This window comes from Armigeres subalbatus, chromosome 2, assembly GCF_024139115.2.
Source record: "Armigeres subalbatus isolate Guangzhou_Male chromosome 2, GZ_Asu_2, whole genome shotgun sequence".
Taxonomy (NCBI): Eukaryota; Metazoa; Arthropoda; class Insecta; order Diptera; family Culicidae; genus Armigeres; species Armigeres subalbatus.
The window spans coordinates 268,307,326-268,321,030 of NC_085140.1; the positions used below are offsets into that span (position 1 = coordinate 268,307,326).

The 13,705-nt window shown below is 42.6% G+C and overlaps 1 protein-coding gene across 2 annotated transcripts in view; it reads right to left on the bottom strand.

Annotated features, from left to right (window-relative positions):
• LOC134212202 (ATP-binding cassette sub-family G member 1) overlaps positions 1–13,705 on the bottom strand; it is a 220,071-nt gene that overhangs the window by 131,818 nt on the left and 74,548 nt on the right. The gene's annotated exons all lie outside the window — the stretch shown is intronic.

The following is a 13,705-nucleotide window of genomic DNA, read 5'->3' on the forward strand; positions in this document are numbered from 1 at the left end:
TCACGTGTTGACAAACTACTGATTTCCACCTTGCCATTCATCGGATGAGTGCAATCTCGACAATGTCTATTATGGGGTAATGAAAATATAAAAGCATCTTGTTGTAAAGTGCGCACATATTTATCCATGAACTTGACTGGCTGGGGCACCGCAAATGAATTATTTATTCTCGGATCACCGGTTTAAGAACATAATGGATGAATCCAACGGAATGAGTCTTTTTTAAATGTTTAATACTTCCGCAACTGAATTCCTCACATATTACACCATGAAAAGAAAGCGTAAATTAAACTATCACAAATAAAGGCATTAGAAGTAAGGGAGTGTAGCAGGAGTGGGCTGCGAAATGGTGAGTTGACATCCGGAAGGGGCGCCTAACATAACTCTGGTCCACACAAGTTCCAATACTCACGCTTCCACGGGTCTTCCGATGACAATTGACCGCCAGCTAAGGATTGTGTACTTAGCTGGTAGTGCGGCCTGGGCACTGTTGTCCTTCTGACATCAGCTAGAGTGAGAGGATGCGTACTGTGGCGTCTGCCTAGGATGTGGTGGGGTTCGACAGTGGGCTCTGTTGAACTTCTATAAAAAGCTGCATGTGTCCCCAAGCAGGCCCTATCAAAGCGACCGTGTGCCGCTCAAAGCGCACTAGCCTAGTCCTGGTGTTGGGTGGGACTTTAAACAAATTTGACCCGACTGATCGAGCGTCTGTCCACCAAGGAGGTGCGGCTCCAACAGCGTCTGTTCTGGCATCCAGCGGCTGAGTATGAAATGCTATTCCCCGGAAGCTATACCTAAGATGGCAGCCCCATCCCGGTGGATAGGGAACCTTGGGCCAACAACCTACTGTTCCTGAAACATCAATTTGTTCGAGAATCCGATAATGAAAGAATACGGACTGATTTTACGGCGACGACTCTTAGCGCGAAACAACGGACACGAATAGGAACATGGAACGTTTTAACCCTAGCCCAGCAGGGTAAATTGGCACAACTTGCCAATGAGGCACGCCGCATGAAGCTTGAGATCCTGGGACTGAGTGAAGTCCGTTGGCCAAACTTTGGAGAACACAGAAGGCCGTCGGGACAAGTTCTGCTATACTCTGGTTTACGAGGTTTACACGCTCCCCGGCATCGCAGAGTTGGCGTCCTACTAAGCGCTCAGGCACACTCTGCGCTTATGAAGTGGGAACCTATAAGTGAAAGGATAATCGTTGCCAGATTTAGAACACGGGTCCGAAACCTTACTATAATCCAATGTTATGCGCCAACCGATGCTGCCGATCTGCAAGACAAAGAGAACTTCTACAGTCAACTCAATGCCGTCGTACATAGAATTCCGAAGGGTGATATCAAGATCTGTTTGGGCGACTTCAATGCGAAGATCGGATCCGACAACTCGAACCATGAGCGCATTATGGGACGCCATGGTCTCGGAGAAATGAGCGAAAACGGAGAACTGTTCGCAGAATTTTGTGGTAATAACGACATGGTGATCGGGGGATCGCTCTTCCCTCATCGACCGGTTCACAAGGTCACGTGGGTCTCCCGTGACGGCTTTACAGAAAATCAAATCGACCACATCTGCATCAGCCGAAAATGGAAACGGAGCCTTCTTGATGTACGGAATAAACGTAGTGCCGATATCGCGTCTGATCATCACCTCCTCATCGGCGAAATACGCCTGTGCATTGCGCGGATTCGTCGGCAGGAGGAAAGAGTTGGACGACGATTCAACACACGCCGACTGGAAGATGCCACGGTGAAACGGTCCTTCGTTGAAGAGCTGGAGACACGTGCTGCAGATATTCCGGAAGGTGGCAGCGTGGAAGACCAATGGACCGCCATCAAGAATGCCTTCATCGCCACCAGCGAGAACAATCTGGGTGAACTACGCACCCAGAGAAAACAATGGATCACCGATGAGACCTGGAGGAAGATAGAGGAGCGAAGAGAAGCCAAAGCCGCGATAGAGCGATCGAAAACCAGAGGAGCCAAAGTCTTAGCCCGTCAACGATACACGGCTCTTGAGAATGAAATAAAACGCTCATGTCGACGGGACAAGCGAGCGTGGGCAGACTCTCTGGCCGACGAAGGAGAGAGAGCCGCTACAACCGAGGACATTCGCCTCCTCTACGATATCTCACGACGCTTAAGCGGGGCGAAGATGAATGCAACGATGCCTGTGAAAGACGCGAATGATCAGTTATTGACCGACCCAACTGACCAGCTGAAACGCTGGTTCGAGCACTTCGAACAACTTTTTCAAGTGCCAACCAGGCCATCACCACCTCGGCATGATCTGCCTAGGATCCGACGTATAACACGTGTCAATACCGAAGCTCCATCACTGCTAGAGATTCAAACAGCCATCCAAAGCATGAAATCGAATAAAGCCCCAGGGGTCGACCGCATATCAGCCGAGATGCTCAAAGCTGACCCCATGATATCCGCTCAACTACTGCATCGTTTATTTCGTAATATCTGGGACACCGCAACTTTCCCGGTCGACTGGATGCAAGGTATCTTAGTGAAGGTGCCCAAAAAGGGTGACCTGACTGTATGCGATAACTGGCGAGGCATTATGTTGCTGTGTACCGTTCTCAAAGTTCTGTGCAAAATTATCCTAGCCCGGATTCAGGAGAAGATCGATGCGACTCTCCGGCGGCAGCAAGCCGGATTCCGTGCCGGAAGATCCTGTGTGGACCATATTGTCACGCTCCGCATCATTTGGAGCAGGTCAATGAATTCCAAGAGTCCCTTTACTTGGTATTCATTGACTACGAAAAAGCTTTCGACCGTCTCAATCACGAGAATATGTGGGGCGGCCTGAGACGCAAGGGGTTCCTGAGAAAATCATCGGCCTCATCAAAGCACAGTACGAGGCTTTTTCGTGTAGAGTGCTGCACAATGGGATCCTGTCTGACCCTATCCGGGTCGTAACTGGTGTGAGGCAAGGATGTATTCTATCGCCATTACTGTCCCTCATCGTTATCGACGAGATTCTGGTAGATGCGATTGACCGTGAACCAAACCGCGGGCTGTTATGGCAGCCTATAACCATGGAGCACCTAAACGACTTCGAATTGGCGGATGACGTTGCACTACTCGCGCAACGGCGCTCTGATATGCAGAGTAAGCTCAACGGCCTTGCCGATTGCTCCTCCTCGGCAGGTTTAGTCATCAACGTCAACAAAACCAAATCGTTGGATGTAAACACGGTGACTCCTTCCAGTTTCACAGTAGCCGAGCAACCAGTGGAGAATGTTGAAAGCTTCCAATATCTTGGTAGCCAAATGGCGTCAGACGGCGGTACCAAGATCGACATAGGCGCACGGATCAAGAAAGCAAGGGCTGCCTTTGCGAGTTTAAGAAATATCTGGAAAAACAGGCAGATAAGTGAACGCACCAAAATACGAATTTTCAACTCTAACGTGAAATCTGTGCTGTTATACGCTAGCGAAACATGGTGTGTATCAGTGGAGAACACTCAACGGCTGCAGGTGTTCATTAACAGATGCCTGCGGTATATAATTCGGGCCTGGTGGCCTCACAACTGGATCTCAAACAACGAGCTCCATCGTCGTTGTCACCAGAGGCCGATAGCAACAGAAATTCGGGATCGGAAGTGGGGCTGGGTCAGCCACACTCTACGTAGGGGCGGAAACGAAATCTGTAAGCAAGCATTAGACTGGAACCCAGCGGGACATCGCAGCAGAGGCAGACCCAGAGGCTCATGGCGGCGAAGCCTCAATAAAGAAATAAAAGAAGTCAACCGAAATCTAACCTGGCAACAGGTTAAAGCGATAGCCGGGCATCGCTCAGGATGGAGATCTTTCAAGTCGGCCCTTTGCACCACCGGAGGTGTACAGGATCCATAAGTAAGTAAGTAAGAGTGTAGCAATAAAAGCTAAGTTAAAAAGATAAATTAAATGCGGAAATTTTGAAAAGTTGAAAAAATTAGTAATATACTAAGGTAGAATAATAATAATAAATAATATACTAATGTAGGCCAATAACGCACGAAAGTTCTATAAGAAGTTGAGGCGTTCACGTAAGGACCACGTGCCACAGCCTGATATGTGTAAGGAGACGCATCATGGCAGGAAATCGTACGTACTTTGGACTCCGCAAAACGCTCCGATCGAATAGAGTTTGCCGTCGTACCAAACTGACTATCTACAAAACGCTCATTAGACCGGTAGTTCTCTACGGACACGAGACTTGGACGATACTCGTGGAGGACCAACGCGCACTGGGAGTTTTCAAAAGGAAAGTGCTGCGTACCATCTATGGTGGGGTGCAGATGGCGGACGGTACGTGGAGGAGGCGAATGAACCACGAGTTGCATCAGCTGTTGCTAGAACCAGCCATCGTTCACACCGCTACTAGGGGATCCACTATTGAGCATTTTACCCTAAATAACTTCTGAAAAAAGTTATTAGCAAATTGGTAATAGCAATCCAATTTTTTTGACATTATCCCTCCCTGCTGAAGACGAATCGTCAAGCTCTTGGTCATAGTCCCTGGTGCCTCTATCAATTCTTGTACTTATGTTCCGAGGATGTATTGAGATTAAGTCTCGAAGACAAAACTTTACGTACTTCTAAGATCATGATAATAATGACGGACTTTCAAAGAAACTTAGGGCCGATACCCACGTAGCGTTTTTTCAACGCCAACAACCAAGCACGCAGCGTTAATATAACGCAAGTGTGCGTCGCCACGCGGCGTTTCGGTTTTTTCTCGATCCAGCTGCATCGTAAATTCTCGAGTGAGCACACACGCTTGCGGAGGAATTTGGGCAAACTAATGTTTTGGTTTTTAGTTTTTGAGTCTGTGTCGAAAATGGGTCAATAAGAATACCATTCGTAACCTTGTTATATGATAGAATAGTACGTAGATAGAATTGTAGTTCAGTAGATAGGCTAGAAGTTTCAACAATATCAGAATTCAACACGCTAGGTATAAGGTTCAGCGATTCACACGATTACCTCCCATTGATCCATGCTTGACTTTCCATCCTACAATTCGTTTTCCATAGTTGCCATTTATGAGCAATTATGTCACAGTACAGACCGACACAACTGGCACGAAAAAGACACCGGACGGCGCCTATAGCTTGAGAGTATGAATAGTTATAACCAACCAACCAACCGCACATGCCACCACTTCCAGCGTCGTCATTGAAATTCGCTTTCAAGATCATGCTGCCCAGAGTAGTGCCGGCGCGAAGAGTAAAAGTCCCGCTCGGTGATCTCGTCTTGGGCTTTGCGTGCCAGTGGGTCTAGTTCAACGCCATCGGCAAGCGCCATCATAGTCATCGTCGTCGGTCGCTGGGTCGTAAAATCACTATTATGGCATAAGAGACGAACGGACATCGCATAAGACATCGACGAAGCGTAGCGGTCCGATATGATAATAGTTACGAGGTTGCCCTCTGAGCAGCTTTACAGAACAAGCATGCCGACAGCTGGTGGTTCAAGGTCAAAATTGTTTACATTTTTTTTTTCAACGGTTGCATCGCACTGACTATCCTGTGAGGCGCTGCACCCAAGAGGTAGAGTAGAGATGTATCTGCGTGTTTCTCTACTTAACACCTGTAGATGGTTTAGGCGGCTATAGTTATGTAGATGATTACTTTGTAAAGCGGATGGGATTTTAGAAACCGTGAAAACGAAATCTGATTCAATATAAATCAGGAAGGATGCACCATTGTAGATTTGTGAAACGTGAAATTAAAGTGTTAATTTCTGTTGTGGATTAGCTCCGCTATGCTTGCCGAGAAAAATGGCATGACGTTGCTCAAGGGGAAGTTTATACGTCCGTGTTTAACTGAGTATCATCTGAAAAAAAATTTCTTGGGTGATGTTCGGAAAAAAAACTCACTCATTTCCACAATTAATCATTTTCTCGCAACAAATTGCATTCGACGGTGAATCCATTGTTTCCTATTGAAAATTGGCCAATATCGGACTAAGGCCTAAAACTGCACTATTACCGCTAGGTGGATCAATATGTTTATTGAGGTTTACAGATATTGATTCAGCTACTTTCCTACATTAGAGTATCACGAAATTTACGAATGAACTTTGATACTGTTGTCATAATACGGTACATGATTCGTATGATTAGAACGCTGAAGCCAATAAATTCGAAAAAGCTTCTCAAAATCAATCAATCAGAACAGTTCCTGAAGTGAAGCTGTGGTCAAAGTTCAAAAACGCAAATGATAACTGTCGTAATCACCCTCAACCCAGACAGCTGGACTCGTGTTTTATAAAATGACTTTGCAAATTCGAAATAACACAAGCAACGGCAGCTATTTTGCGGTTTATGTTGCCTAGTCATGTTTATACTCAGACATCATGTTACAGAATCATTTTCATCAGATTCTTCAATGCAGTCAGCAGGTGACTAGTGAGTTTTGCATTGAATTTTATTATTGATATCGATACATCCAGATATAAATGAAAAAATGTCGTTTATCTAATTATCGCAAAAAAATAAAATAATTTCATGAGCAAATCCAAATTGTCCATAGAGCGAAAAATAAAAAAAAAATCCAATCGTCCTTATATTACGCATTTCAATATGTTCTGGGTAATTTTTGATAGAAAGAAGAGGGAATAATATTTCCGTCTGATGCAAATAGTGAATGATATTTTATCTCTGATATGGAAAAGACATTTATTTCGTAATTATTTATTTGTACAGAACTATAATTTATTTATATTTTCATTTTTTCATTTTTGTTTGGAGAATTTTTAGAGATTTGATGTGGAGAAATGCATTTCAAGTTGCTAATTTCTTTTCGGCTTAAGGATGTTTAATATTTTGAGGCCTGCTTAGCCGTGCGGTAAGATGCGCGGCTACAAAGCAACACTCAAAATAATGTTCACTTAGAAGCTACTTTAAAACATATGCAGATATTTTCCATGTAGTTTCGGATGTAAAAGTTAAATGATTTGTTAGTGATGGCACTCATTATTCTCAATTCACTAGAAAATAAAATAAAATTTAAGTGAATTTTTGTTTGGCCATGTACTTAAATTTAAAGTGAAACTTTGATAATTTTTTTTCTATAGTATCCCTATTAATGATGTGTATCCCGTCCACTAGAAGCGGACGAGGACAAAAATAGGAGTAGAAAACTATTTCATACTCAAACATTTTGCTTCGCAAATTGTTCTCATAATGCTTTTGCAAAATGTTTCATTAGCGATAGTTGATAAACATACATTTCGCTTTGAGAACCCCACTCATATATTTTTCATACATTCATTTTGAGTAGAATTCACTAGAAGAGAATATAAATATTATTTTCTATGCTTTCTAATGAATTCCACTACATTTCTTATTAAGATGCACTTTTGATTTGAGTAAGTTTTATTTGATTCCAGTAAGGCCGATGAAAGTTTCGATTTTTAAAGTCTACATGACTTTTTATAGTGGAATTGAAGTGACAATTATTTTGAGTGAAGACCATGCTGAGCGTAGGGTGGCTGGGTTCGATTCCCGGTGTCGGTTTAGGCAATTTTTGGTTTGTAAATTGTCTCGATTTCCCTGGGCATGAAAGGGGGAAGGGTCGTTTGGCCGAAACCCATTCGGCCGAAAGCCATTTGGCCGAATTCCACTAGGCCGAACAAACCATTACGCCAAAACCCATTTGCCCGAAAGTCATTTGGCCGAAAGGGTCGTTAGGCCGAAATGCTCATTAGGCTGAAAGGGTCAATTGGCCGAAAGGGTCGTTTTGTCAAAAGGGTCGTTTGACCGAAAGGGTCATTTGGCCGAAAGGGTCATTTAGTCGAACAAACCATTACGCCAAAACCCATTTGCCCGAAAGTCATTTGGCCGAAAGGGTCGTTAGGCCGAAATGCTCATTAGGCTGAAAGGGTCATTTGGCCGAAAGGGTCATTTGGCCGAATAGTTCATTTGAAAAGTGAGGAATTAGGAATGAGAAGAGAGACGTCTCACTTCACACTCTTCATTTTTCTCTTCTCACTATAAAAAAGTGAGAAACGCGAAATGAGTAGTGACGTTGCACTACCCACTTCGCATTACTTACTTTTCACAATGAGAAGTGATGAATGATTTCTCACTTCTTGCTGTAAAAAGTGAGTAATGCGAAGTGGGTAGTGAGACGTCTCACTTTTCAAAGTAAGAAGTGAGAAATGACCTATTCGGCTAAATGTCCTATTCGGCCAAACGACCCTTTCGGCCTAATGACCATTTTGTTCAAACGACCCTTTCGGTCAAATGACCTTTTCGGCCAAATGACCCTTTCGGCCAAATGACCCTTTCGTTCAAATGAATCATTCATCCAAACGACCCTATCGGCCAAATGAACCATTCGGCCAAATTAGTTTCGTCCCAATGGTCTGTTCGGCCAAATGGTATATTCGGTCAAACAACTTTCGGCCTAGTAGCATTCGGCCAAATGGCTTTCGGCCGAATGGGTTTCGGCCAAACGACACTTCCCCGTTAATAACTTTGTAAGTGTTTAATAAACACTAAGCTGCGAGGCGGCAATGTCCCAGTGGGGGGAAGTAATACCAATGAAGAAGATGTTTAATATTCTGCTTTGGAAGTTCTGTATTCAGATATTGTTTTTGCCGCTGTTTTTTTATTGGCAACTGTTCAATATTTCTCGTCAGTAATAAAATCGTTAGCAACTGTTAAAAGACGAAACCTAAAACTATTGCGTCAACTCTACGATATTATTTGTCTCGTAGACTGTAACACCTTTTTGCGTTGCATAATTATATATCAAAGTTATTTTCAAATCTACTTAATTAACCAGAGTCAGCCAGAATCAAACATGTCAAATAATGAACAAAACAAGACAATGCTCAAATCATTCCGCATGTCCACTTTGAATCATTCACATTCCAGTGTTCTGTACAAACATGTTATTATTTATCCAACACTCGCCATTTAGCAACCATCGATATTCGGCGGATCGTCAAACCGAGGGACATATTTGCATTTGAATCAAACACCAAAATACGTACGAAAGAGTTGTTTTGCTCCAAGCTTTTATGTTTGAAGAGTGAAATCTTGGAGCCATTTGAGAATGACTAATTGGTAAATAAATGGCTGACACTTACGAAATGTACAGGCCCGCGTCTGACAACTGGGACATTGTTGGTTCACATTCTTCCATTTATTACACATTTTGCCAGGTGACGAGATTTCTTATTGCAGTCCCGTTACGCTGAAATATGCATACTCTGAAGTAGTGCGTCACGGTGTAAATCCGGTCGAATCGCCAGGCTCGGCACAACTCTGGAGCTGACAACATGACTTTCCAAACCCCCCAAGGTGCACGGGGATGGTTTCTTCTTCGGTAAGGTAGCGCGTGGGCTGCTTCGATAGAAGAGTAAAGATTCCCGCAAACACACGCGATGCGACAGTCGTGACGTGATTGTATCGCTTGACGACAGCGATTCTGTCGCCGCTAATGGAAGCGTAAATAGAACATTGCCTGCAGCGGCCCAACGATAGAACCGCGGCGACTAGTTACCGATGAAATCGCTTAGGTCTGGGCAAGATGAATACACAGCTAGGTGTTTCAATGTGCCCAATTTATGGACGAGGAGAAGGCGGGGGTGAAAAATTCATTTTCGGTGCAAAACATAAACAAACCGGCTGGCTCTCCCATACTAAAATCCAAGATGGCTGAATAGTGAATTTGACAGATTGGAACACCTAGTGGTGTATTCATCTTGGGTCTGGGGAGCCTAAAAGTGATCTGCTTATGCTGCAGCATACCTCATGAGATAGGAGTGTTGTAGCGGGCACGGTTAGAAAAAGTTCCTAATTTTAGGTACTTTTTTCTCTTGCATCTCCCTCCCTCTTCTCTTTGTTGTCATGAAATGAAGAGCAAAACTACTCAACAAGGGCAGTAAAGATTTGGATCCCAACGTTAAATAATCTCAAAAATTAAGTAAAATTTACCTAACTTTTGGTTAGATTGTATTCAAAATTAAGATTTTTTTTCTAAGTATTAAGAAAATATCTTAATCTCAAGAAAAAATTACCTATTTTTGGGCTCTCGCAAACACCTCTCGATTTGAGTGAAAAGTACCTAATATTAGGTACTTTCTTTAGGATTTCCATCTGAAACTGTTTCATTCCTAATATTTTTCTGAAAGAACTCTTTTAACAAAATTTCTGGGAAGAATTCCAGCAGGAATTTCGGAATGAATTTCTTAACCTTCCCAACGTGTTCGGGTCAATATGCCCCGAATCGCACTTTCAAATTGTAATAACTTTTTAACGCGACATTGTGATGGTCTGAAACTTCTTGACTTTTCCTATTTCGTGGAAACCTATGTTCCTGAACGTTGACCTACTTTGTACGACGTTCTTGAAGCGTTAAAAAAACTCATACTCACGGTACTCGGTTAATATTGACCCGAATTTGACTTAGTAATGTCTCAGGCATTTCTCACCCAAATTCACAAAATAATCGCCGGCTCATACAGTTTCCGAAACTGACCTCAGATTGCTAATTGGCCACACCCACATCCTGTAATCGTCGGAGGAAAGATCGTCAGTTGGCCAATTTAATATGAGCATGAGCATGATTGACCGCCCACGGTTGCTACTCCGTTATTGCCAGCTCAGCTGTAATTACACAGAGAACCAACAGATGGTGTTTGGGACTAACATCATCCTCAATGTGTAAGAACTGGTGACCCAAAATTAAGCAATACCAGCGCCGGCCGTGTCCGAATGCTGGTCAATTAGGTATTAGGAATGAAAATGTTGACGTGATACTCGCTTTGATGGAAGCCGACGAGTCATCTGCACTTCCACGAGAAATCACTGGGATTTTGGATATGTGGGGAGGGAGTCTAGCAGGATTCGTTTTGGTAAACGGTATGCCGAGTGTAGCGTGTAATTTGATCGCGGTTAAACAAAAACACAATCGTGTGAACGTGCGCTAACTAATTGATTTACCGACCGCACTAAGCAAAACACTATTTTCCGATGATCGCGCGATCGTTCTGCGTGATAAAGGAAATACGATTAGACACGCACATGTCAACCGCACAATGCAGAACAAAACATTTCGGTAATCGCGCGATCGTTCTGCAACTAGAGAAAACACAATCAGACGCACAGTTTACTTTTAGTTTCCTATAATTCCACGTCGTTCTGCTCTCTTAAAACACATTTGGTCACGCACTAATTAATATATTTTCAACGACACAGAGTAGAACAAAATAACACGGATCTCGAAATTGTTCTGCGCTCTAAAATCTCGCTCGAGCTCACAAAACTCAAGAATACGCATAATAAAAACAATAGCACCTAATGAAACTTAAGCACGTAAAAAATCTCTTGGCTGTCAATACAATTTGATCCTCGGGAACGAGTATTCAAAAACAAATAGTACTAACTAATACTAACTATAGTTGCACTCTGGCTGGTTTTCATGAGCTTAGGGGAGAAAGATGTAGTACAATTTTGTAGTTGCATAAAATCTACAATTTTTAAATCACTGGCACTTTTAATACTCATTTTCGTTTATTATCAAAAACGTCAAACTCGGAATATTTGCCTATGTTCATATCCTAAAGTAAAACCCCTCTTCACCGACACCGACACAAATCAATTATTTATAGGAACATTTTTCAATTGAGTTGTTCAGCAAAAATAAAAGTCAAAAAGGATAGATCTCACCAAGATTTTCAAGAAGCTTCAAAATCTTCATCAGATCCAGGTCCAGAATGGTCTTCTACTATTTGGCACAGATGTTTCTTGTACATATTGCAAGAGTGCAGACAGTTGACAGTTGCTGGTAGAGGAAAATCAAAACACAACCGAACCGGACGGTTGCTACTACCGAAGTAGGGACACTCCCCATGCCAATTGGCACTCCTTCGGCTCCTGTGCGCGTTGAGCGGCACACGGTCGCTTTGATAGGACCTGCTTGCGGACAGATGTAGCTTTTTGTAGAAATTTAACCCGAGCAGCACAAGTCAGACAAAAATGGTTACAGCAACTTAATTGTGACTGAATCGAATCTATGACAAAAGGTCGAAAGACAGAAGGTCGAAAGACAAAAGGTCGAAAGACAAAAGGTCGAAAGACAAAAGGTCGAAAGACAAAAGGTCGAAAGACAAAAGGTCGAAAGACAAAAGGTCGAAAGACAAAAGGTCGAAAAGACAAAAGGTCGAAAGGACAAAAGGTCGAAAAGACAAAACGTCGAAATGGATAGAAGGTCGAAAGGCACAGAAGGTCGAAAGGGACAAAATGTCGAAAAGGACAAAAGGTCGAAAGAGACAAAAGGTCGAAAAGGACAAAAGGTCGAAAGAGATAAAAGGTCGATCAAGAACAAGTTGATAACAAGTTTTGTAAATTCCAAAGGAATTTGTGAAATGGATTTAACTTCAAGCAGAAATAAAATACTCATCTCATTAATCAAAGTTGAAGAATGAGCAATTTTCAAAGAAGGAGTAATTACTATGAAACAATATTATGAATATCTGGATAGTTCTGTTAGAGATAAAATAGATTGTTGAATTAGGCAATGAATAAAACTTGTATAGATCGAGACAGAGTTGTTCTATACAGTTGGCAAAAAAATGCCCTTTTATTTTTCACTATTTTTAACAAATAAATAAAATTCATTCAATTAGTGCAAATAATAGATGGATATCTAGGTTTCCTAAATGTCATTTAGATCTGTTTAAACAGTGCACGCTTCAGCCACGCAGTCGAGTGCATTTAACACACACGTGTAATACACGCCGGTGTATTTGATGTGCGGCGTGCGCCATTTTGACAAATCAAAGTGACATTTAGAAAACTAAAGTATCCATCTATTAATTGTACTCACTGAATGAATTTTATTTTATTGTTAAAAATTGTGAAAAATAAAAGAGCAGAGTTTTTGCCAACTGTGCAGGCAAGTCTGGGATTCTCTCCGTTTCAGTTTTTTGTCTATTTCGACCTTTTGTCCGTTTCGCTTTCTTGATCTTTTGTTTCTTTCGACCTTTTGTCCCATTCGACGTTTTGTCCCGTTCGACGTTTTGTCCTTTCGACCTTTTGTTCGTTTCGACCTTTTGTCATTTTTGACCTTTTGTCCTTTCGACCTTTTGTCTTTCGACGTTTTGTCTTTCGATCCTTTGTCCTTTCGACCTTTTGTCTTTCGACCTTTTGTCCCTAACCCGACTGAATCTGGTCAATAGTAAGTTGCAGTAACCCAGGTCGAACATGTGTGCTGCAAGGGTAACAGAGCCCACTGCCAAACCCCACCCCGTCCTAAACAGGCCCCCTAACTCGCAGAGCCCGTGGGGAGGGGTCGTAAAGCCCTTGGACATAGTCCTTGCTTCCCCAAGACCAATTTATATGGGTTGAAATATTTAGAACGTTCGATTTTGACATATCTACATCAAGAGTTGGTATTTGTTTTGTACCGAGCACAATTGCTATGATAGACCAATTGGTTTGAATTCTAGAATGATTTGGAGAACTTAGAATATCCCAGGCCTTCCTTAGCCATATATGAACATCATGGATATCTAATAGCTATGTATCGCGCCCAGTTGCCTTGGTTGCCAGTTGGTTTGAACTCCATAATGATTTGGAATTCTTAGAACATTCGATTTAGACGTTCATAAATCGTAAACTATGCATATTGTCTCAGAGCGTCAGTATGGATACGATGGATCGCTATTGGCTTTGTACCA